The following is a 23390-nucleotide window of genomic DNA, read 5'->3' on the forward strand; positions in this document are numbered from 1 at the left end:
ATTATTGTTGAAATCCCCTAAATTAATTTGATCCCTATTTTTGTCGAGATTTGAATTGAAATAGTTGCTCAGCTATGTCTTGTTCTTAATAGTTAGTTTATGTTATTTAACTTGTTCTTAAAAAAAAAATTGTGTGTATACATTAGTAGCAATCTTTCGTTTTTGAGCTTAAGTATTTAAATTCCATATTCTAAGAAGAAGCTCTGTTGTACGCAAGTGATGATTATCTTTTTCTAGTTAAGTGATTTTTCAGTTCAATCTTGATTCTAATTGTTTCTTTCATCTTGTGACCACACCCCCTAACCAAGCCTCATTACAACCATCTAAAGACTTTTTGATTGATGTATCATCACAATTTATAGTGGTAGAGATGTGATTTCCATGCAAGCCTATGGTAATGACTTTTCATTATTGACTATTGAGTGCTTCATTTATTGTCCTTAAACACCTCGAGTGATTTGAGTGAATCTTTAGTGAGGATGTGAAACTCTGTGACATTTTGAATCAAAGGTAATTATTTAGACGAGGGGAGACACCTATATTTTCATGATAAAGTTCTCAACTTGGAACGATTGAAACTTTGATGTTCTTTCAGTTGAATTTTCAATGTATGATTACCTATGGATATTTTGAGATATTATCGATAGGAATTATAGGTTGAGAAGGATTTATTTTGATTATGAGTTGAGAATTTTGCTTGAGGACAAGCAAATGCTTAAGTGTAGGGGTATTTGATAAACCGTAATTTATACATATTTTTACCCCATGCTTAACAATTTTATGGATGATTTTTCCTTAGAATTGGTGAATTCGATGCTCCTAATGCCTTAATTTCATGTTTTATACTTAGTAGAGCATATGATAGCGAAAACAACGAGAAAAAAGGCCAAAAACGAAGAAAATGGGCCAAATTACGAATTCAACAAGGCCTAGACCTCTTCACACGGGTAGACCACACGGTCGTGTCAATTTGGTAGAATCGAAGCACGACTCACATGGGTGGACCACACGGCCGTGCTTATTAAACAGGCTCAAGCACGACCTGAAGTAATCGCACACGGGCGTGTCCCTGCCGGGCCCAAGTTGAGTCCAATTCGGAAAAGGCTAATTTCGAGGGTTCTTAGGCATTCCAAAGCTTATAAATACACCCTAGAGGAGGAAGAAGGGGGGCATAGAGAAGGAGGAAGGAATTACTCGAAGAAATCTGATTGTTCCATCTTAGAAGTCAGATTCATCATCAAGACTGAAGATCTCCCCTCAATTTCCCTTCAGGAGTTTTGGGTTTTCTTTATGTTTTGTATTCGTTATTCTTCTGAGATGTTTTCCTTTTTAATTATGAACTAAATCCCCTAAATACCTAAGGGGAATGAAACCTAAGATGAATCTTGTTATTATTTTTTGAATTGTATGATAAATATTTAACTTGTTCTTAATTATGTGTTATTAATTCTTATTTTGATATCCCAGGATACTGATTCAAGATAAGCTCTTATTTAGAGAGAAATAGACCCTGTCTAAGAGTACATTTGTAATAATTAAGCGGAGTTGATTGCGTGCCTAGAGATAGGGTGACAAGATTTTGTCGGATTAGGGTGAAACCTAATAAGGGAATTCATAGATTGAGTTAATGCAACCCTAGGGTGTTAATTAGAGAAAAGTCTCAATTATTCAATCTAGGGATTAGACGTTATTAGTCTTGAATAGGGATAATAACATAACTTAGGGATCTCTACGGAGCAAGTTAAATGAATAAATTGTCCGATTCGGAGCCAGAATAACAAGTAAATTCTATGTGAATTTTTCCTTAGGTATTGTCTTAATTCAATCGTTTTCCAAAAGTAATCTCCCAATTCTACTTTCTATGAATTCTTAGTTTAGATAATTAGTTTGTTACAACAAAACCCCCTTAGTTTTAGGCTAGATAATAAAAAAGACAGTCATTACTAGTACTTTTAGTTCCATTGGGTTCGACAATCTGGTCTTGCTAAAACTTTACTACTGTTCGATAGGTACACTTGCTTAAATCGTGATAATAGTTAGTTTCAAGAACGATTCATTATAAATATTTAAAACCTATCACACGAAAATCGCGATCAAGTTTTTGGCACCGTTGCCGGGGAACTAAGATATTAGGAACGCTCAATTTTTATTACTTTAGCCATTTATTTTTCTTGCAATTTAATTTAATTTAATTTTTTATTATTTATTAATTTACTTTTTCTTTCTCTTGGCAGGTTTTTATAGTTTATGACTAGAAGAAACCCGTCAGGACCTGTAACACCCCGATTTTTGGGCCTGGAAGTATTGGGCCTTGAGTCTGGGTTCAGGTGGAAAACGGCCCGAATAATTTGGATGTTATTATTATTTCGTATGTTTAGTTTAGTAATTAAATAAATTACGAAGGGTTTATGGTGTGGGAAAAAAGGCCCAAGAGTAAATTTAATTTGAGGCAATTTCTGAATATTAATTTTGGGAGAGAGGGTTCTGGCGATATGGGCTTTTAAAGTTGAGGTGGTAAAATAGGACACAAAAAGATCTATGGTAAAGTGGCATGTGGCGCCACCTAGGTGTTAGGGGAGTGACGTGTGGATGTTTAGGGGGAGCCAGAGTTCAAGTCACAAGGTAAGCGTATTGTTACTTTTATTTTTTTTATGTGTGCATGTGCCGGGCATGTGATAGAGCTTAAGTGGAAATTCGGTTAGGGCTTTAGGAAGCTTGGGCCGTGGGTCTGAATGGCCATTAGGGCAAGCTTTATTTTCTTTTTGTTTTTTCGAATTAGGGTTAGCCACCGAGAGCCTTCCCTTTCATTCTATTCTCTTCTCAGTATCGCAAAAAGCCGAAAAAAGCAAAGTCAGATCTCCTGAGTGCCGAATTCTTCCTTCTCTTCTTCTCTCTTCTTCTATTTTCTTTTCTCCTTCTTTTCTTCTCTCGCCAAAAAATTCCTACCATTCTACTCATCTCTTCTTTTATTCCCATTCTTTTCTAAACCTATATAGCCGATTGCCATAAAAGCCGAAATCCCAAAAATTGTTTCTTGTGTCGATTTCTTCTAGCCAAAAAATCCTCCTATTTTCTTCATCTCTTTTGGTCGATTTTCACATCCTCTAAACCTCAACCCTGTCGGCAATACCACTGCCAAAACCACCATACCAAATCATCTTCCTCTTCATAGTTCCAAAAGCCGAAAACACCATAGTTTTTAGGGACATATAGCCGAATCTTTAGATCTCTAAGATTCGATTTCTACAAGTGTTTAAGGGCTGGATCTGCATCAGATCTGAGTAGAAACTGAAGTGGAATCGTTTTGGTTGAAAGAACCTGTGGTAAGTATTCAGATCTATTCTTTATTTCGGGTTTTAAAATAGCTGAAATCCCTAAAGGCATAGGGAGGCTGTCGAATGGAGCTTAAGGCTCTAAGGGTTGTAACAATTGATTTGTTTTGGTTTTAGTGTGATCTAGAGGCTGCTGATCGAAGACTTGGACAAGTGGAACGACTAAATCAAGATCTGGTCACTAGTTTTTGTAAAGGTAGGATCTCAAGGGCCATATGTATTGATGCCTGATTATGGTAAGTAAGTTTATGATGTTTTTCATTATATTTTGGATCTGATATGTCCAGTGACCGATTGTAGGATATCGTGGGAGATTTTGGTAGCATTTGTCGCAAATTAGGTGTGTAAACGACACCCACTAGTAGACTGGATCGGCTAACGCCGAAAAGCCGAAATGCCGAAAAGTAGGCATTTCGAGAACTTGCGAGCGTGTGAGCACTCGTGGGATTGTTTGTATTGATAATTTTGGTAACTTCAACTGTAAGATTGCATAGTACGCAATTCCGTGCACTTCGGTATATTTGGGTTTAATGGGCCAACAGGCCCAATTCAGTAAAAACATTCGGTAAGTGTTTCTGTTAATACGTTAATAACTGTAATGAGCATGAAACCCTAAAAAGACTGATAAAATTACTGAAATACCTCTGTAAGGTAGAATTACCGTAATGCCCTTAAAGGGGTAAGTTTACGATTACGCCCCTCGAGGGTAAATAATTATTCTTACGCTATAATCTGACTGCCTTTCTGAAGCATGCCTTGTTAATTATATTTATTCTGCATACATGTCATACTACATGGGGTTGGGTTTTGTTATGGAGGAAGAACCCGTTCTGGTGGCTGTGCCACATATTCTGATATAAGCAGCTTTACTGCGGATTATAGTTAGTGTCGTAACCGGTGCTAACACTGTAAGTGTAGGGATGGCGTGGGTGATTTATTTCCCGCACAAAGTGTAGGGATGGACGGAGGCAAGTGCAGGGTTGGATGGGGTTATAATGCGTTAATCATATGAGACTGTTTTATTATGGGCCAACTGTATTGAAATGGGCCCAACTGTGTTAATATGGGCAAGGCCTAATTTATCTCAACTTGTAATAGGGCTACGACCAAGATTGATACTGATATGGGCTAGGCCCAGTATACTCTAATACTGTAAGGGCTATGGCCTAGATTGTTATTGATATGGGCTAAGGCCCAATTAACTCTGATTTCTGAATAGGGCTTACGCCCAGGAAGCTTGAACTGATTTAGGCTCTAGTTGGGTTTATTTTACACACTGAGTTTTCCAAACTCACCCTCTTTTTCCCATCTTTGCAGGTGAGCCTCAGATTGGTGGACTTGGAGCTGGAGGGATTCAGAGTGGCCATGTGGACTGTTTAAAATAAGTGTTTATGCCTTCACTTTTATTCTAGATTATTTCCTTTATATTTTCGGGTTTTATGTTGTAATAAGGCTGCTTTAATTATTTTTAAGTACTTTAGTATGATTATTAGCTTAGGCATGATATGGATTAAAAGGTTTTGAAATTAAATAGCTCTAGGGCGCATTTTTAAAAGAAATTATCTGATTTCAAAATATCGTGAAACAAGACAAAGCTTTCGTAATGAAAACGTTTTAAAAAAATTAACAAGTGCTTTCAAAGGCTTAAAACAAAATGGTTTTTTCCTGAACAATCATTCAGTTAAAGTGTGGTAATGGTTGTGTGTATGTCTAGGAGTGGATCCGTGGAGAGCTTGGTACTTAAGCAGTCTAATAGACTCACCTCCTCTTTTCGGGCATCCTACCTAGTGCACAACTTCCATTCACTTTAATCTATAACCGGATTCGGCCATAACGTCTAGGCCGGGTTTGGAGTGTTACAGAACCACTACTTTTTGACGAAGAAATCGATCGCACAGTTCACAAAAACCAAAGAGAAATAAGGCAAAGCTTAAGATACACAGAGAACGAGCAAGAGGACGATACTTAACCCCCAGCCAAAGAGATGGCTGAAAACCAAGACAATCAGCTACCTCCTGCAATTGCGGTTAATCAAAATCCTACTCCACGTACTATGTATGATTATGCTAAACCTTCTTTAACAGGAACTGAATCAAGCATAGTTAGACCTGTTGTTGCTGCAAAAACTTTTGAACTGAAACCTAACACAATTCAAATGATACAACAGTTTGTTCAGTTTGATGGTTTGCAGGATGAAGATCCCAACGCTCACTTAGCAAACCTTTTGGAACTATGCGATTCATTTAAAATCAATGGCATTTCTTATGATGCCATATGTCTTCGGTTGTTTCCCTTTTCATTGAGAAAGAAAGCTAAACAGTGGTTGAACTCGTTACCACGAGGGTCAATTACTAATTGGGAACAAATGACCGAAAATTTTTACTAAAATATTTTCTGCCAGCTAAAACGACTAAATTATGTAATGATATCTCTTCTTTTGTACATATGGATTTAGAAACACTCTACGATGCATGGGAGAGATACAAGGACCTTTTGAGAAGGTGCCTTCACTATGGGTTACCGCTTTGGCTACAGGTTCAGACATTCCATAATAGCCTGAATCTTTTGACTCGACAAATGGTTGATGCAGCTGCTGGCAGAACCATCAATAATAAAACAACTGAAAATGCTTACGAATTTATTGAGGAGATGTCACTAAATAACTATCAGTGGCAAGTCATGAGGACAAAACCAGTGAAAACAACCGATGTTTATAATATCGATTCAGTCACCATGCTCTCTAATCAGGTAGAACTCTTGAATAAGAAAATTGATGGTTTTCTTAGTTCTTCACAGGTTCACCCAACAATGCAGTGCGAAGCAAGTGGAGGTGGCTCAAGCAATTTGGAATACCAACCTTATGGCCACAACATGGATAATGGACAGGTAAATTGCATGGGTAAAAATCCTCGATCTCAAAACAACCCATATAGTAACACTTATAATGCAGGTTGGAGGAATCATCCCAATTTCTCGTGGGGCGGTCAAGTAAATTAGAGACCACCTCCTGGCTACCAACAACCACTCTACCAACAAGAGAAGAAACCGAACCTTGAAGAGATGCTGTCTAAATTTATCTCGTTGTCAGAAACCCGTTTCCAGAACACCGAGACAACACTTAAAAATCAAACAAGCGTCGATCCAAGGGCTCGAAACGCAGATAGGCCAGCTGTCCAAACTAATCTCCGAACGACCACAAGGTAGCTTGATAACCGTAATTTATACATATTTTTACCCCATGTTTAACACATTTAATGGATGATTTTCCATTAGAATTGGTGAATTCGATGCTCTTAATGCTTTAATTTCATGTTTTATACTTAGGAGAGCATAGGAGAGCGAAAGAAATGAGAAATAGGCCAAAGTACAAAATCAACACGGCCTAGACCTCCTCGCACGGGCAGACCACACGACCGTGCCATTCTAACAGGATCAAACATGGCCTAATGTAATCGCACATGGGCGTGTCCCTGCCGAGCCCAAGTTGAGTCCAATTCGAAAAAGGCCACTTTTGAGGGCTCATAGGCATTCTGAAGCCTATAAATACACCCTAGAGGAGGAAAAAAAGGGAGGCGAAGAATAGGAGTAAGGAATTACTTCAAAGAAGTCGATTGGTCCATCTCAGAAGCCGGATTCATCATCAAGACTGAAGATCTCTCATCAATTTCTCTTCAGGAGTTTTGGGTTTTCTTTATGTTTTGTATTATTTACTCTTCTGAGGTGTTTTCTTATTTAGTTATGAACTAAACCCCTAAATACCTAATGGGAATGAAACCTAAGACGAATCTTGTTACTATTTTGTGAATCGTATGATAAATATTTAACTTGTTCTTAATTATGTGTTCTTAATTCTTGTTTTGATATCCCAGTATCAAGACATGCTCTTATCCAGAGGAGGAATAGACCCTGTCTAAGAGTACATTTGTCATAATTAAGCGGAGTTGATTGCGTGCCTAGACATAGGGTGACAAGATTTTGCCGGATTAGGGTGAAACCTAATAAGGGGATGCATAGATCGAGTTAATACAACCCTAGAGTGTTAATTAGAGAAAAGTCTTTGTTATTCAATGTAGGGATTAGATGTTGTTAGTCTTGAATAGGGATAATAACATAACTTAGGGATCTCTACGGAACAAGTTGAATGAATAAATCGTCCGATTCAGAGCCAGAATAACAAGTAAAGTCTAGGTGCATTTTGTCTTCATTCAATCGATTTTCCCAAAAGCAATTCCCCAATTCTTTTCTCTATGCGTTTTTAGTTTAGATAATTAGTTAATTAAAACAAAACCCCATTATTCTTAGCCTAGATAATAAAAAGACAGTCATTACTAGTACTTTTAGTTCCTTTGGGTTTGACAATCCGGTTTTGCTAAAACTAAACTACTGTTCGATAGGTATACTTGCCTACATCGCGATAACAGTTAGTTCAAGGATGAGTAATTATAATTATTTAAAACCTATCATGAAACCTCGCGATCATAGCTTGCCAAGTAATAATGAACCCAACCTAAGGGAACAGCTCAACGCGATTAATGTTCAAGATGAAGAAGAATTCGTTGAGCCTGAGCCAGAACCGAGGCAAGAAATTGTGGTAAGCAGAGATCAAGGTGAGGTGGGTTATGATATAAACAAATTAGTGAATGTCAAATATAAACGTCGTGTGCCAGACCCTAACACGACAAGGAAAGACCGCTCATATGAACAATTTGGTAAATTCCTTAAACTCTTAAAAAAATTAACATTAACTTACCATTTATTGAAGCTCTATCATAGATGCCAAACACAATGAAATTTTTAAAGGAGCATTTAGAAAATAAGCAGAAGTTGGACGAGGCATCGCATGTGGAGTTAAACATAGTTTGCTCAACAATTCTGCAAAATAAGCTACCAAACAAATTAAAAGATCCAGAGAGTTTTACAATTCTTTGCTTAATTGGTAGTTTAGATGTTAACAATGCATTAGCTAATTTAGGGGCTAGTATTAACGTCATGGCCTACAAAATGTTCAAACAATTAGGTCTTGGGAAACCCAAACAGACTAGGATGAGCATTCAATTAGCGGATAAAACTATAAGATTTCCTAGGGTTATTATTGAAGATGTGCTAGTTAAAATCGATAAATTTATATTTCCAGTTGACTTCATTGTTTTAGACATAGAGGAGGATAGCAACACTCCTTTGATTTTAGGAAGGCCCTTTTTGGCAACTGCTAAAACGATTATTGATGTTGGCATAGTAAGCTCACACTCCATATGGTAGACAAAACAATCATCCTTCAAGCTCGCAATTCTGGCAACACATCGAAAATTGAAGGTGATTGTTTAGACCATTCTACTAAAACTGACAATATAGTACAACCTAATTTGTAGGAAATGAGTTTGAAGGAAGCACATGAGTCATTCTCAAGCAGTAGTAGAGGACCTATTCATGAAGATCGAAGGTTACAAGTCAAGGAGCTAGATGAATGGTAGACGCATAAACTGAGAACACACGATAAACCAAAACTACGCCAGAACGAGCTCAATACCTTTCCAAATCAACTTAAGGTTGGAGATAAAGTCTTATTAGATGCTGCAGATCCTCACATTGTCACTACCACACCGAATGAAGAAATCCCTCTTACGGTACTTAGCATTTTCCCATTTGGTCCAGTCGAGGTGAGTCATCTCAAGTTTGGCACTTTTAAGGTAAACAACACCAGTCTAAAACCTTATTTTGATAAGATTGATAGCACGAATGAGGAGTATAAACTCTTCGAACCACCATGACCATTCAATGGAGAGGTAAGTCGAGCTTAGACTATAAATAAGCACTTCTCAGGAGGCAACCCGAGCACGAACTGTATTAACTTCTTTAAAATTTAGTCTTCAACACCTACCTTACTAACGAAGCTCTTGAATACAGGTTTTCCACAGAGACACGGCCAAGCGCACAGGCGTGCTTAGGGCCATGTGAAAACAGGGCAAATATTTACCCAACATGGGCTCCGATAAATCGTCACGGCTGTGCGACATGGCTGTGAGTGAACCTGCCAAACCAACACGGGTGTTTGACATGCCCGTGACTAGAACTCATGGCCGAACCTGTCAAATCAACACGGGCGTGCGATACGCCTGTGCCAAGCAACCATGGTTGAACTTGTTAAACTAACACAGGCATAGGCCTACATACACAGGCGTGGAAGAAGCGAACGAAGCCAGGCCATGCGACATGGCTATGTGCACCCACATGCTCAAGGAACACGGGTGTTGACTAATTGTTCAGACCTGCCCAAATTCAAAATTCGCGAGTCACGCGAGCAAAAATTGGGGAACACGGGCGTGCTTCATGGCCGTGTGCCCCAAAATCTATAAATAGGTTGTACTATTCATTATCTTTTTCACCCAAAAACCCTAACTCGAGCCGCTGCAAGTCCACACGCCCTCCCCGCCACGCCCATGCGTCGCTTCCAACTTTATTCCTGACGCTTATTCCTCCATTTTTTAGCCTACCATGTCATTTTCACGTGGTAAAAAGGCCGCTGTCCCTACTTCAAAGAAAAGGAAGGGAACGTCATCTTCTTCGGGTCCTACCGCGAAAGTTCGTCACCCTTTCCTGAGGTTCCCCATCGGGCCCTAAGAAGAACTATTCCAAATACTCCGGGCCTGACCTTTAATTGCGGGCCGCTGCATCGATTGAGCTGCGGTAGAACAAGTTCAGTTGGCTGAAGCGATTCGGGCCTTCCTAACCACCGACCCTTAGGAGCTGTTTTTGGGATCATCGAGCCAACATACCTCCAGATCACGATGGAACTATGCTCAACATTCCATCTTTAGACCGTAATGATGAACTACAATGATCCCGACACGGTCTAATTTCACCTAGGCGGATTAGTCCGCCAGCTCAGTGTCCCAGAATTCGGTACTTTACTGGGCATATATACAGAGGAATTCAAGGAGGAGAATGACTTAGATACTCTCAACTGCCACATCCATCGTTCTCCTTCACGGTGCTGGGACGCACTAGTACCAGGTTGTCAACACTCTCGACGCCTACTTTCTATGGTGTATGTTGATAAACCGTAAATTATACATATTTTTACCCCATATTTAATGTATTTTATAGATGATTTCTCATTAGAATTGCTGAATTCGATTCTCCTAATGCTTTAATTTCATGTTTTGTACTCAGGAGAGCACCAAGAGTCAAAAGGAGCCAAAAACGAGCCAAAAAGGGAAAAACGGACCAAATCGAGAAGATCACATGGCCTAAGCCTTGCCACACAGGTAGCTTACACGTCCGTGTCTTTCGAGGGTGTCGACCAAGGCTTTCACGATTCACACGTCCTGGCCATTGACCCACACGACCATGTGCAAATTAACGGATCGAACACAGCCTGGCAATCACGTCACACGGTCGTGTCACATGGTCGTGTCCCTACTGAGCCCAAGTTAAGTCCAATTCAGAAAAGGGCACTTTTGAGGGTTTCTAGGCATTCCAAAGCCTATAAGTACGCACTAGTGGAGGAGAAAAAGGGAGACGGAGAAGAGGGGTAAGGAATTACCCCAAGGAAGCCGATTGATCCGTCTCAAAAGCCAGATTCATCATAAAAACTGAAGATCTCTCCTCAATTCTCCTTCAAGAGTTTTGGGTTTTCTTTATGTTTTGTATTCTTTATTCTTCTGAGATGTTTTCTTATTTAGTTATGAACTAAATCCTCTAAATACCTAATGGGAATGAAACCTAAGACGAATCTTGTTATTATTTTCTGAATCGTATGATAAATATTTAACTTGTTCTTAATTATGTATTCTTAATTCTTGCTTTGATATCCCAGGATACTGATTCAAGACACGCTCTTATTCAGAGGAGGAATAGACCCTGTCTAAGAGTACATTTGCCATAATTAAGCGGAGTTGATTGCGCGACTAGAAATAGGGTGACAAGATTTTACTGGATTAGGGTGAAACCTAATAAAGGGATCCATAGATCGAGTTAATGCAACCCTAGAGCGTTAATTAGAGAAAAGTATCGATTATTCAATCTAGGGATTAGACGTTATTAGTCTTGAATAGGGACGATAACAAACTTAGGGATCTCTACTGAACAAGTTGAATGAATAAATCGTCTGATTTGGAGCCAGAATGACAAGTACAGTCTATGTGGATTTTTCCTTAGGTATTGTCTCAAGTCGATCGATTTTCCCAAAAGCAATTCCCCAATTCTTTTCTCTGTGCGTAATTAGTTAATTAAAACAAACCCTTTTATTCTTAGGCTAGATAATAAAAAGATAGTTATTACTAGTACTTTTGGTTCCCTTGGGTACGATATCCCGGTCTTGTCATTACTATACTATTGTTTGATAGGTGCGCTTGCCTTTTCGTCGTGATGATAGTTAGTCTAGGTTTGATCTTCAGTATAAATATTTATTGCTTGTTACGAATCACGCGATCAAGTTTTTGGCGCAGTTGCCAGAGAACTGAAATATTAGGAACACTAAATTTTTATTACTTTAGCCATTTATTTTTCTTGCAATTTTATTTTATTTTATTATTTATTACTTACTTTTTCTCTGCTCTTGATAGGTTTTTATAGTTTATGACTAGAAGAAACCCATCAGGACCATTTCTCTTTGACGAAGAAATCGATCATACAATTTTGCAAAAATCAAAGAGAAATAAGGCGTAGGTTATGCTACACGAAGAACGAGCGAGAAGACGATACTCAAACCCCAACCAAAAAGATGGCCGAAAATCCAAGCGATCAGCTGCCTCCTGCAATCGCAGCTAATCAAAATCCTACTCCACGTACTATGTATGATTATGCTAAACCTTCTTTAAGAGGAACTGAGTCTAGTATAGTTAGACCTGCTATTGCTGCAAATAATTTCGAACTAAAACCTAAGACAATTCAGATGATACAGTAGTTTGTTCAGTTTGATGGTTTGCAGGATGAGGATCCCAACACGCACTTGGCGAATTTTCTTGAATTTTGCGATACATTCAAAATAAATGGTGTTTCTGATGATGCTATTCGTCTTCGATTATTTCCCTTTTCACTAAGAAACAAGCTAAACAGTGGTTAAACTCGTTACCACGAGGGTCTATCACTACTTGGGAACAAATGACCGAGAAATTTTTACTAAAATATTTTCCATCAGCTAAAACGGCTAAATTGCATAATGATATCTCTTCTTTTGTGCAATGGATTTAGAAACACTTTACGATGCATAGGAGAGATACAAAGACTTACTAAGAAGGTGCCCTCACCATGGGTTACCGCTTTGGCTGCAAGTTCAAATGTTCTATAATGGTGTGAATCCCTCGACAAGAAAAATGATTAACGCAACTGCTGGCAGAACCATTAACAATCAAACTCCGGAAGATGCCTATGAATTCATAGAGGAGATGTCACTGAACAACTATCAGTGGCAAGTTATGAGGACAAAGCCAAAAAAAATAGCCGATGTCTATAACATCGATTCAGTCGCCATGCTCTCTAATCAAGTAGAACTTCTCAATAAAAAGATTGATAGTTTCTTGGTTCTACGCAGGTACATCCAGTAATGAGGTGTGACTCAAGCGGAGGAGGTGTGCATACAGAATATCAATCCTTCAATCCCACAACCAAAGAGGAACAAGTCAACTATTGGGTAACAATAACTTTAGATCTCAAAATAACCTATACAGTAATACTTATAATGCAGGTTGGAGGAACCACCCCAATTTTTCCTAGGGAGGTCAAGGAAATCCAAAGCCACAAAATCCTCACGGTTTTTATTATCCACCTTATCAACAGGAGAAAAAACTAAACCTTGAAGAGATGCTTTCTAAATTCATCTCGGTGTCAGAAACCCGTTTCTAAAATACCGAGACAACACTTAAGAATCAACAAGCATCGATCCAAGGACTCAACACTCAGATAGGCCAGCTGTCCAAACTAATCTCCGAACAACCACAAGGTAGCCTACCAAGTAATACTGAACCTAATCCGAGGGAACACCTCAATGCAATTAGCACTCAAAATAAGGAAGGATTCATTGCACCTGAACCAGAATTACAACAAGACAAAATGATGAACAAAGGACGAGAAGAGGTAAAAAATAATAATCCCAAATAGGGAAGTACGAATCATGAACCTTGTGTGCCATATCCTAAAGTGATGAAGAAAGATAGAACAGAAGAAAAATTTGGTAAGTTTGTCAAACTCTTAAAGAAATTACATATTAACTTACCCTTTATTGAAGTTCTTTCGCAGATGCCCAACTCAGCAAAATTCTTAAAGGAACTTCTGAGCAATAAAAGGAAATTAGATGCTACATCACATGTGGAACTCAATGCAGTCTGCTCAGCTATTCTAAAGAATGAGCTACCTAACAAATTGAAAGATTCAGGGAGTTTTACAATTCCTTGTTCAATTGGTAGTCTATCTGTGAATAATGCTTTAGCTGATCTAGGGGCAAGTATAAATGTTATGCCGTATAAAATGTTTAAACGACTAGGTCTCGATAAACCCAAACAAACTAGGATGAGCATACAATTGGCTAACAAAACAGTTAGATTTCCTAAAGGTATTATTGAAGACGTTCTCGTTAAGATTGATAAATTTATTTACTTAGTAGACTTCATTGTCTTAGATATGGATGAGGATGACGAGGTACCTTTAATTTTAGGACGACCATTTTTAGAAACTACCAGAACCATTATTAATGTAGGCACAGGAGAGCTAACACTTCGTGCAGGTGACGATGCAGTAACACTCCAAGCACGCGACTCAGTCAAAACCTCTAAGAATCAAGATAATGCTATAAAAACTGTCGATGATAAAACTAATATTCAATCGCCCTTGCAGGAACTTCCTCGAACCAAGACAATAGAGACAGTGCGCTACTATCATGAAGAGAACAAAGACGTCCATGAAGAACAAAGACTATGGATAGAGGAGCTAGACGAATGGCGAGAACACAAATCGAGAACACATGATAAATCGAAACTACGCAAACACAAGCCCGATATCTCTCCTAATCAACTTCAAGTAGGCGATACAGTCTTACTAGATGCCGTTGATCCTCACATTGTCACTACCATACCAAATGAGGAAATCCCTCTTACGGTACTCAGTATTTTTCCATTCGGTACAGTAGAGGTGAGTCACCCCAAGTTCGGCCCTTTTAAGGTAAACAACACTCGTTTAAAACCTTATTGAGGAGTATGAACTCCTCAAACCACCATGATAAATCAACGGAGAGGTAAGTCGAGCTTAGACTATAAATTAGCGCTTCTCGGGAGGAAACCCGAGCACTACCATATTTTGATTTCTTTATTTTTATTTTCTAACACTTTGGATCCTTAACTTAATCTTTGAATTGCAAAGTTTTTCAGCACACACGGCCGGGCACACGGGTGTACCTAAAGTCGTGGCCAAACAGGGGAAGAGACACCACTGTACGATACGCCCGTGTTGAAACAAGACATGATTTCCCCAAAATACGGGGTGCGATAAATCCCCACGACTGTACGACATGGCCGTGGGTAAACTTGATAGGAACACACGGGTGTGGGAATGAAAATCCACGGGCGTGCCAAGGACAAGGCTCAATTCTGTTTCTTCGACACGGGCATGCGGCACGCCGTGCCATTCAGCCGTGTACAACAATACACGAGCGTGCTACCATAACACACAGGCGTGGGAGAAGCAAACAAAGCTAGGTATGATCGTGCGACATGACTGTGTGCCACACACGCCTAAGACACACGGGCGTGGGACAGTAGCCGGACATGACCTAAATTGAAAAATTTGAAAAACACGGGCTCACACTCAAAGTACACGGGCGTGGCCCTAGGCCGTGTGACTCTCCCCTATATAAACAAACCACTATTTATCATCTTCCCCCTTTCAAAACCCTAGCCGAAAACTCCTCCTCCCCACTCCCTGATCCCTATTCTTAGCCACCACCACCTTCTCGTCCAGTTATGTGGCAGCTTCATATGCTAACATCTCTGAGCACCTCACCCGATTCGAGCTTCAGTGTTTTCAACAATTTGACAACATTGATGCTACTCTACAGCAGAGTTGTCAGCACCTTCCCATCTCATCGCCAATCCCGCCTTGCGAACCATCCAGCGATGAAGATATTTAGAAATATTTACTTTTTATTTTCTGTTTTTACTTATTATTGAAACTATTTCTATTATTTTTATTAGATTTTAGAATTTTATTTTTATTCTTTATTTCTGTTATTTCTTTTCGAATCCTTATACTTTCTAATATCTCCTAAAAAGTTCCTGATTTTGTCACAGTTATATAGAACTCCTAAGCTCATCATCACATAGGAACTACAACTCCACTAGGGAAGGTTCTCCACGACTGCCATGTTCTGATCGACCACGACCATAGCTACCACTAGATATAACATTCTTTTGGCATAGGATTTATGGCCTAATGAACCTCTACAACTACCGGAGTATCCTCATCCACTCTCAAACCGATCACTCTCCAAAACTCTAAGTTCGAGGAATTTATCATACAGGAAGTTTCACTTCTCTCCCTATCTTATTTTTATTCTCTAACATCTTTGTACATTGAGGGCAATGTACATCTTAAGTGTGAGGGGGTATTTATTTCACTATCAGAAAAAATCCCTGAATAATCACCTTGTTCTCATGAAAAACTCTCATATCATATTTAGGATAACTTTTAATTGATTTATGATTTTGATTGATATATCTTGAATTAAAACATAGGAATTTATGCATTGGTTATTTAAACTTTAAGACATTAGAGAATCAAGCATGATAAGTTGATTATTAAGAAATTAAAATCATAGGTTGTTTCCCCAAGTCTAGGTATTACTTTGAATTAGAATTCACAAGTCTAAACATCAAAAAGCCATAATTTTTGTGAGATTTTTGAGCCTTTTGAGCATCTATTCATCCTTTCAAGCTCACTTTTATTATTGCTTTGAGTGCGTCAGTATTGAACTGTTATTCTAGAACTTGCTTGATTTTGCATGTCAAGACCACACCATTTGATTTGATATATCAAAATGATTAAGGCACTTAGGATTAACCCACTCATGCCATGAAAAGCCTACCTCCACGATTAACCCCTAGTAAACCCCCTTGAGCCTAACAAGTCATTCCTTGTATTACCCTTAATATTAACCATTAACCCATTATTGTTGAAATCCCCTAAATTAATTTGATCCCTATTTTTGTCGAGATCTGAGTTGGAAAAGTTGCTTAGCTATGTTTTTCTTCTTTATTTAACTTGTTCTTAAAAAAAACTATGTATACATATTAGTGATTCCATATTCTGAGAAGAAGCTCTGTTGTATGCAAGTGAAGGTTGACTCCTTTTCTAGTTAGGCAATTTTTCAATTCAATCTCAATTCTAACCCTTTCTTTCAGCTTGTGACCACACCCCCTAACAAACCTCATTACAACCCTTTAAAGACCTTTTGATTGATGTATCATCTTAAATTATAGTGGTGGAGATTTGATTTTAATGCAAGCCTATGGTAGTGACTTTTTATTATTGACTATTGAGTGATTCATTTATTGTTCTTAAACACCTCGAGTGATTTGAGTGAATCTTTAGTGAGGATGTGAAACTCTGTGATATTCTGAATCAAAGGTAATTACTTAGATAAGGGGAGACACCCATGTTTGCATGAATAAAATACTCAACTTGGAATGTTTGAAACTTTTATGTTCTTTTAGTTAAATTCTCAATGTATGATTACCTATGGACTAATTTAAGATATTATTGATAGAAATTATAAGTTGAGAAGGATTTATTCTGACTATGAGTTTAGAATTTTGCTTGAGGACAAGCAAATCCTTAAGTATGGGGGTATTTGATAAACCGTAAATTATACATATTTTTACCCCATATTTAATGCATTTTATAGATGATTTCTCATTAAAATTGGTGAATTCAATGCTCCTAATGCTTTAATTTCATGTTTTGCACTCAGGAGAGCACCAAGAGTCAAAAGGAGACAAAAACGAGCCAAAAAGGGACAAAATAGACCAAATCGAGAAGATCACACGGCCTAAGCCTTGCCACACGGGCAGCTCACACGCCCGTGTCTTTTGAGGGTGTCGACCAAGGCTTTCACGATTCACACGGCCTGGCCATTGACCCATGCAGCCGTGTGTAATTTAACGGATCAAACACGGCCTGACAATCACATCACACGGCCATGTCACACGGGCGGGTCCTTGCTGAGCCCAAGTTAAGTCCAATTCGAAAAAGGCCACTTTGGAGGGTTTCTAGGCATTCCGAAGCCTATAAATACACACTAGAGCAGGAGAAAAAGGGAGACGGAGAAGAGGGGTAAGGAATTACCCCAAAGAAGCCGATTGATCCATCTCAGAAGTCGGATTCATCATCAAGACTGAAGATCTCTCCTCAATTCTCCTTCAGGAGTTTTGGGTTTTCTTTATGTTTTGTATTCTTTATTCTTCTGAGATGTTTTCTTATTTAGTTTTGAACTAAATTCCCTAAATACCTAAGGATAATGAAACCTAAGACGAATCTTGTTATTATTTTGTGAATCGTATGATAAATATTTAACTTGTTCTTAATTATGTATTATTAATTCTTGTTTTGATATCCTAGGATATTGATTCAAGACACGCTCTTATTCAAAGGAGGAATAGACCCTGTCTAAGAGTACATTTGCCATAATTAAGCAGAGTTGATTGCGCGCCTAGAAATAGGGTGACAAGTTTTTACCGGATTAGGGTGAAACCTAATAAGGGGATCCATAGATTGAGTTAATGCAACCCTAGAGCGTTAATTAAAGAAAAGTCTCGGTTATTCAATCTAGGGATTAGACATTATTAGTCTTGAATAGGGATAATAACATAACTTAGGGATCTCTACTGAATAAGTTGAATGAATAAATCATCCGATTTGGAGCCAGAATAACAAGTACAGTCTATGTGGATTTTTCCTTAGGTATTGTCTCAAGTCAATCAATTTTCCCGAAAGCAATTCCCCAATTCTTTGCTCTGTGTGTTGTTAGATTAAATAATTAGTTAATTAAAACAAACACTTTTATTCTTAGGCTAGATAATAAAAAGATAGTTATTACTAGAACTTTTGGTTCCCTTAGGTACGATATCTCGGTCTTGCCATTACTATACTATTGTTCGATAGGTGCGCTTGCCTTTTCGTCATGATAATAGTTAGTCTAGGTTTGATATTCATTATAAATATTGATTACTTGTTACGAATCACGTGATCATATGTTGCACGGGCATGTCATCGACCTTGCCTATTTCATTGCCCTCGCCATTCAGCACCAGACTGAGCGGCATAGAAAAGGAGTCATCTCCATTGGCCCTTATATTACCTGGTTGGCTCGACACTTCGGGCTCCTCAGCACCGCGGCCCAAGAATCATCCTTCACCCTCATTGGCCAGATGTCTCCACAAGGCATCTCGAGCATTCTTAGCATGAGGATGATCGAAAAGCGCTGAGGAACCTACCCTCCTCAATATCGTCTCGCCCAATCTACCCAGGAGGAGGACTCCGAGGACATTTCTGATGTTGTCCCTCCACAGCACAAGGACCCACCGTCTCAGCCACCACCACTCTCTCGTCCAGATCATGCGACGGCTTCATATACTGACATTTATGAGCGTCTCACTCTATTCGAGCAACAGTGTTTTCAATGATTTGACAACATTGATGCTACTCTACAGCAGATTTGTCAGCACCTCCACATCTCATCGCCAGTCCCACCTCGCGAATCATCTAGCGATGAAGATGTTTAAAAACTATTATTTACTATTTTATTTTTTATTTTTTTTAATTTTAAGACTAATTTTTATTTTTCTTTCATCTTGCTTTTATTCGGATTTATAATTATTATTTAACAATTTTGAATTCCAGCTATTTCTTACCAAGTAATCATTCTTCCTTATATACTTTCTAAAAGAGTTCCTGATGCTATCACAATTATAAAAAGCTCCAAAGCTCACTATTACTCAGGGACTCGAAACTCTACTGGGAACGGTTCTCCACGACTGCCATCTCCTGCTCGCCCACGACCATATCTACCACTAGATATAATATCCTTTTGGCGCAGGACTTATGGACTAATGAACCTCTACCACCGCTGGAGTATCTTCCTCCACCCTCACGCCGATTATTCTCCGAAACTCCAGTTCAAGGAAACTCGTTCATCACTCAGGAAGTTTCACTTATCTCCCTATCTTATTTTTATATTCTTATATCTATCTTTGTACATTGAGGGCAATGTACATCTTAAGTGTGGGGGGTATTCATTTCACTATCAAAAAAATCCCTGAATGACTGCCTTGTTCTCTTGAAAAGCTCTCATATCATATTTAGGATAAATTTTGATTGATTTATGATTTTGATTGATACATCCTGAATTAAAACATAGGCATTTATGCATTAATTGTTTAAACTTTAAGACATTAGGGAATCAAGCATGATAAGTTGACTTTTAAGAATTTAAAATTTTAGGTTGTTTTCCCCAAAGTTTAGGTATTACTTTGAGTTGGAATTCACAAGTTTTAAACATCAAAAAGCCATAATTTTTGTGAGATTTTTGAGCCTTTTGAGCATCTATTAATTCTTTCATGCTCACTTTTATTATTGCTTCGAGTGAACTGTTATTCTAGAACTTGCTTGATTATGCATGTCAAGACCACACCATTTGATTTGATATGTCAAAATGATTAAGGCACTTAGGATTAACCCACTCATGACATGAAAAGCCTACCTCCACGATTAACCCTTAGTGAACGCATTGAGCCTAACAAGCCATTTCTTGTATTACCCTTAATATTAACCCTTAACCCATTATTGTTGAAATCCCCTAAATTAATTTGATCCCTATTTTTGTCGAGATTTGAATTGAAATAGTTGCTCAGTTATGTCTTGTTCTTAATAGTTAGTTTATGTTATTTAACTTGTTCTTAAAAAAAAAACTGTGTATATACATTAGTAGTAATCTTTTGTTTTTGAGCTTAAGTATTTAAATTCCATATTCTAAGAAGAAGCTCTGTTGTACACAAGTGATGATTAAATTGCTTTCTAGTTAAGTGATTTTTCAGTTCAATCTCGATTCTAACCGTTTCTTTCATCTTGTGACCACACCCCCTAACCAAGCCTTATTACAACCATCTAAAGACTTTTTGATTGATGTATCATAGCAATTTATAGTGGTGGAGATGTGATTTCCATGCAAGCCTATGGTAATGACTTTTCATTATTGACTATTGAGTGCTTCATTTATTGTCTTTAAACACCTCGAGTGATTTGAGTGAATCTTTAGTGAGGATGTGAAACTCTGTGACATTTTGAATCAAAGGTAATTATTTAGACGAGGGGAAACACCTATATTTTCATGATAAAGTGCTCAACTTGGAATGATTGAAACTTTGATGTTCTTTCAGTTGAATTTTCAATGTATGATTAACTATGGATTATTTTGAGATATTATCAATAGGAATTATAGGTTGAGAAGGATTTATTTTGATTATGAGTTTAGAATTTTGTTTGAGGATAAGCAAATGCTTAAGTGTGGGGTTATTTGATAAACCATAATTTATACATATTTTTACCCAATGCTTAACACATTTTATGGATGATTTTTCCTTAGAATTGGTGAATTCGATGTTCCTAATGCCTTAATTTCATGTTTTATACTTAGGAGAGTATAGGAGAGAGAAAGAAAAGAAAAACAGGCCAAAATGGAGAAAATGGGCCAAAGTACTAATTCAACACGACCTAAACCTCCTCACACAGGCATATCACACGGCCATGTCAATTTGGCAGAATCGAAGCATGACTCACACGGGTGGACCACATGGCTGTGCCTATTTAACAGGCTCGAGCACGGCCTGAAGTAATTGCACACGGGCGTGTCACACAGGCGTGTCCCTGCCGAGCCCAAGTTGAGTCCAATTCAAAAAAGGCTAATTTCGAGTGCTCTTAGGCATTCCAAAGCCTATAAATACACCCTAGAGGAGGAAAGAAAATAGGGGCACAGAGAAGGAGGAAGGAATTACTCGAAGAAAGCCGATTGTTCCATCTCAGAAGTCGGATTCATCATTAAGACTGAAGATCTCCCCTCAATTTCGCTTGAGGAGTTTTGGGTTTTCTTTATGTTTTGTATTCTTTATTCTTCTAAGATGTTTTCCTGTTTAGTTCAAATCCCCTAAATACCTAAGGGGAATGAAACCTAAGACGAATCTTGTTATTATTTTCTGAATTGTATGATAAATATTTAACTTGTTCTTAATTATGTGTTCTTAATTCTTATTTTGATATCCCAGGATATTGATTCAAGATAAGCTCTTATTCAGAGGAGGAATAGAACCTGTCTAAGAGTAAATTTGTCATAATTATTCGGAGTTGATTGCGCGCCTAGAGATAAGGTGACAAGATTTTACCGGATTAGGGTGAAACCTAATAAGGGGATCCATAGATCGAGTTAATGCAAACCCTAGGGTGTTAATTAGAGAAAAGTCTCAATTATTCAATCTAGGGATTAGACATTATTAGTCTTGAATAGGGATAATAACATAACTGAGGGATCTCTACGGAGCAAGTTAAATGAATAAATTGTCCCATTTGGAGCCAGAATAACAAGTAAAGTCTAGGTGGATTTTTCCTTAGGTATTGTCTTAATTCAATCGTTTTCCAAAAGTAATCTCTCAATTCTACTTTCTGTGAATTCTTAGTTTAGATAATTAGTTAGTTAAAAGAAAGCCCCCTTATTTTTAGGCTAGATAATAAAAAGACAGTCATTACTAGTACTTTTAGTTCTCTTGGGTTCGACAATCCGGTCTTGCTAAAACTATACTACTATTCGATAGGTACACTTGCCTACATCGTGATAATAGTTAGTTTCAAGAACGATTAATTATAAATATTTAAAACCTGTCACACGAAAATCTTGATCAGATACTATGGTGGCTAGGCTAATGCCAAGGAATGTAAATGGTGTTTATAAGTTACAAGAGTAAGCACTATGAATGAATAAGTGGTAATCTTGAGATTTAATGCAAATTGTAATAATAGTATTCTTATGGATGGATAAAGTAAATGAATGTTAATAGTTGTTTATTATTTGCATATGAACTTATTAAGCTTTATTGCTTACTCCCCTTCCTTTCCTATCTCTTAGAGGTTAATTTAGCTAGCTCGGGTTGGAGTTCACCGGAGATGCTATCACACTATCAAGTTATCATTTGGGTATAAGTGAATGCAAGTATTTTAAGTTTATGGCATGTCGATGGAGTTAGTCTATTGATTAATTATGTCATTGTTAATGTGGCCAAATGTGTTAGCTTATAATGGTTATGGTCCAATTTGTGTATAGCCATGAATGATGGCTTATATTGATCATATGATTATACATGTACCTATGTCTTTGAGATGTGGTTTGTGATTGTGTGTATGTGATGGGTTATGTTATTAGTTATGAATGCTTGTTGATATTGTATTGGCATGTGTTGGTCATAATTGTGGATGTTTTAGTTGCCTAAGTATGTTATGTTTTATGCCTTTGAATTGATGTGAGTGTATATTTGAATAAGGGTGGCAAATGGCTTGGTAAACATGAGTAGACACATGGACGTGTGTCTAGGCTGTATGTGACACATGGTCTGCCCCGAAGGGTGAGTGATCCGGTCGTGTGTCCCCTGCATCTTAACTTTTAGCAAAATAGAATGTCCAGTAGCCACCACACGGGCAGAGACACGGGTGTGTGTCACAGCCGTGTAGAGGAGGCGACCTAAGCACACGGGTGTGTGACTTGGCCGTGTGACTTTAATTTAATGATGACATCATAAATAGAATGCATTTTAAGATGGACATGGCCCGAAGCACGGGTGTGTGATATGCCACACGGGCATGGCCCTTAACCCACATGGGTGTGTGGTCTTGTATCACGATGAAAAGCTTTTAAGTTTCCCAAAAGTTTCTAAAGTTCTCATTTAGTCCTAAACCACTCCCAATGTATGTTTTGGGCCTCTTAGGCCCATATAAAGAACAATTTTCATATGTATGAATGAATTTAATTTGAAT

General features: G+C 38.1%; 2 non-coding genes across 2 annotated transcripts; both read right to left on the minus strand.

Annotated features, from left to right (window-relative positions):
* Nucleotides 1-5744: 5744 nt before the first annotated feature.
* Nucleotides 5745-5851, minus strand: LOC128279788 (small nucleolar RNA R71). Its single transcript, XR_008269983.1, has one exon. It is a non-coding gene; the product is annotated as a small nucleolar RNA R71 (small nucleolar RNA).
* A 6632-nt stretch (nucleotides 5852-12483) lies between these two features.
* On the minus strand, nucleotides 12484-12588 carry LOC128279827 (small nucleolar RNA R71). The gene has a single exon (XR_008270020.1). It is a non-coding gene; the product is annotated as a small nucleolar RNA R71 (small nucleolar RNA).
* Between the last annotated feature and the right edge of the window lie 10802 nt (nucleotides 12589-23390).

The sequence above is a fragment of the Gossypium arboreum genome, chromosome 8, assembly GCF_025698485.1.
Source record: "Gossypium arboreum isolate Shixiya-1 chromosome 8, ASM2569848v2, whole genome shotgun sequence".
NCBI classification, from domain to species: domain Eukaryota; kingdom Viridiplantae; phylum Streptophyta; class Magnoliopsida; order Malvales; family Malvaceae; genus Gossypium; species Gossypium arboreum.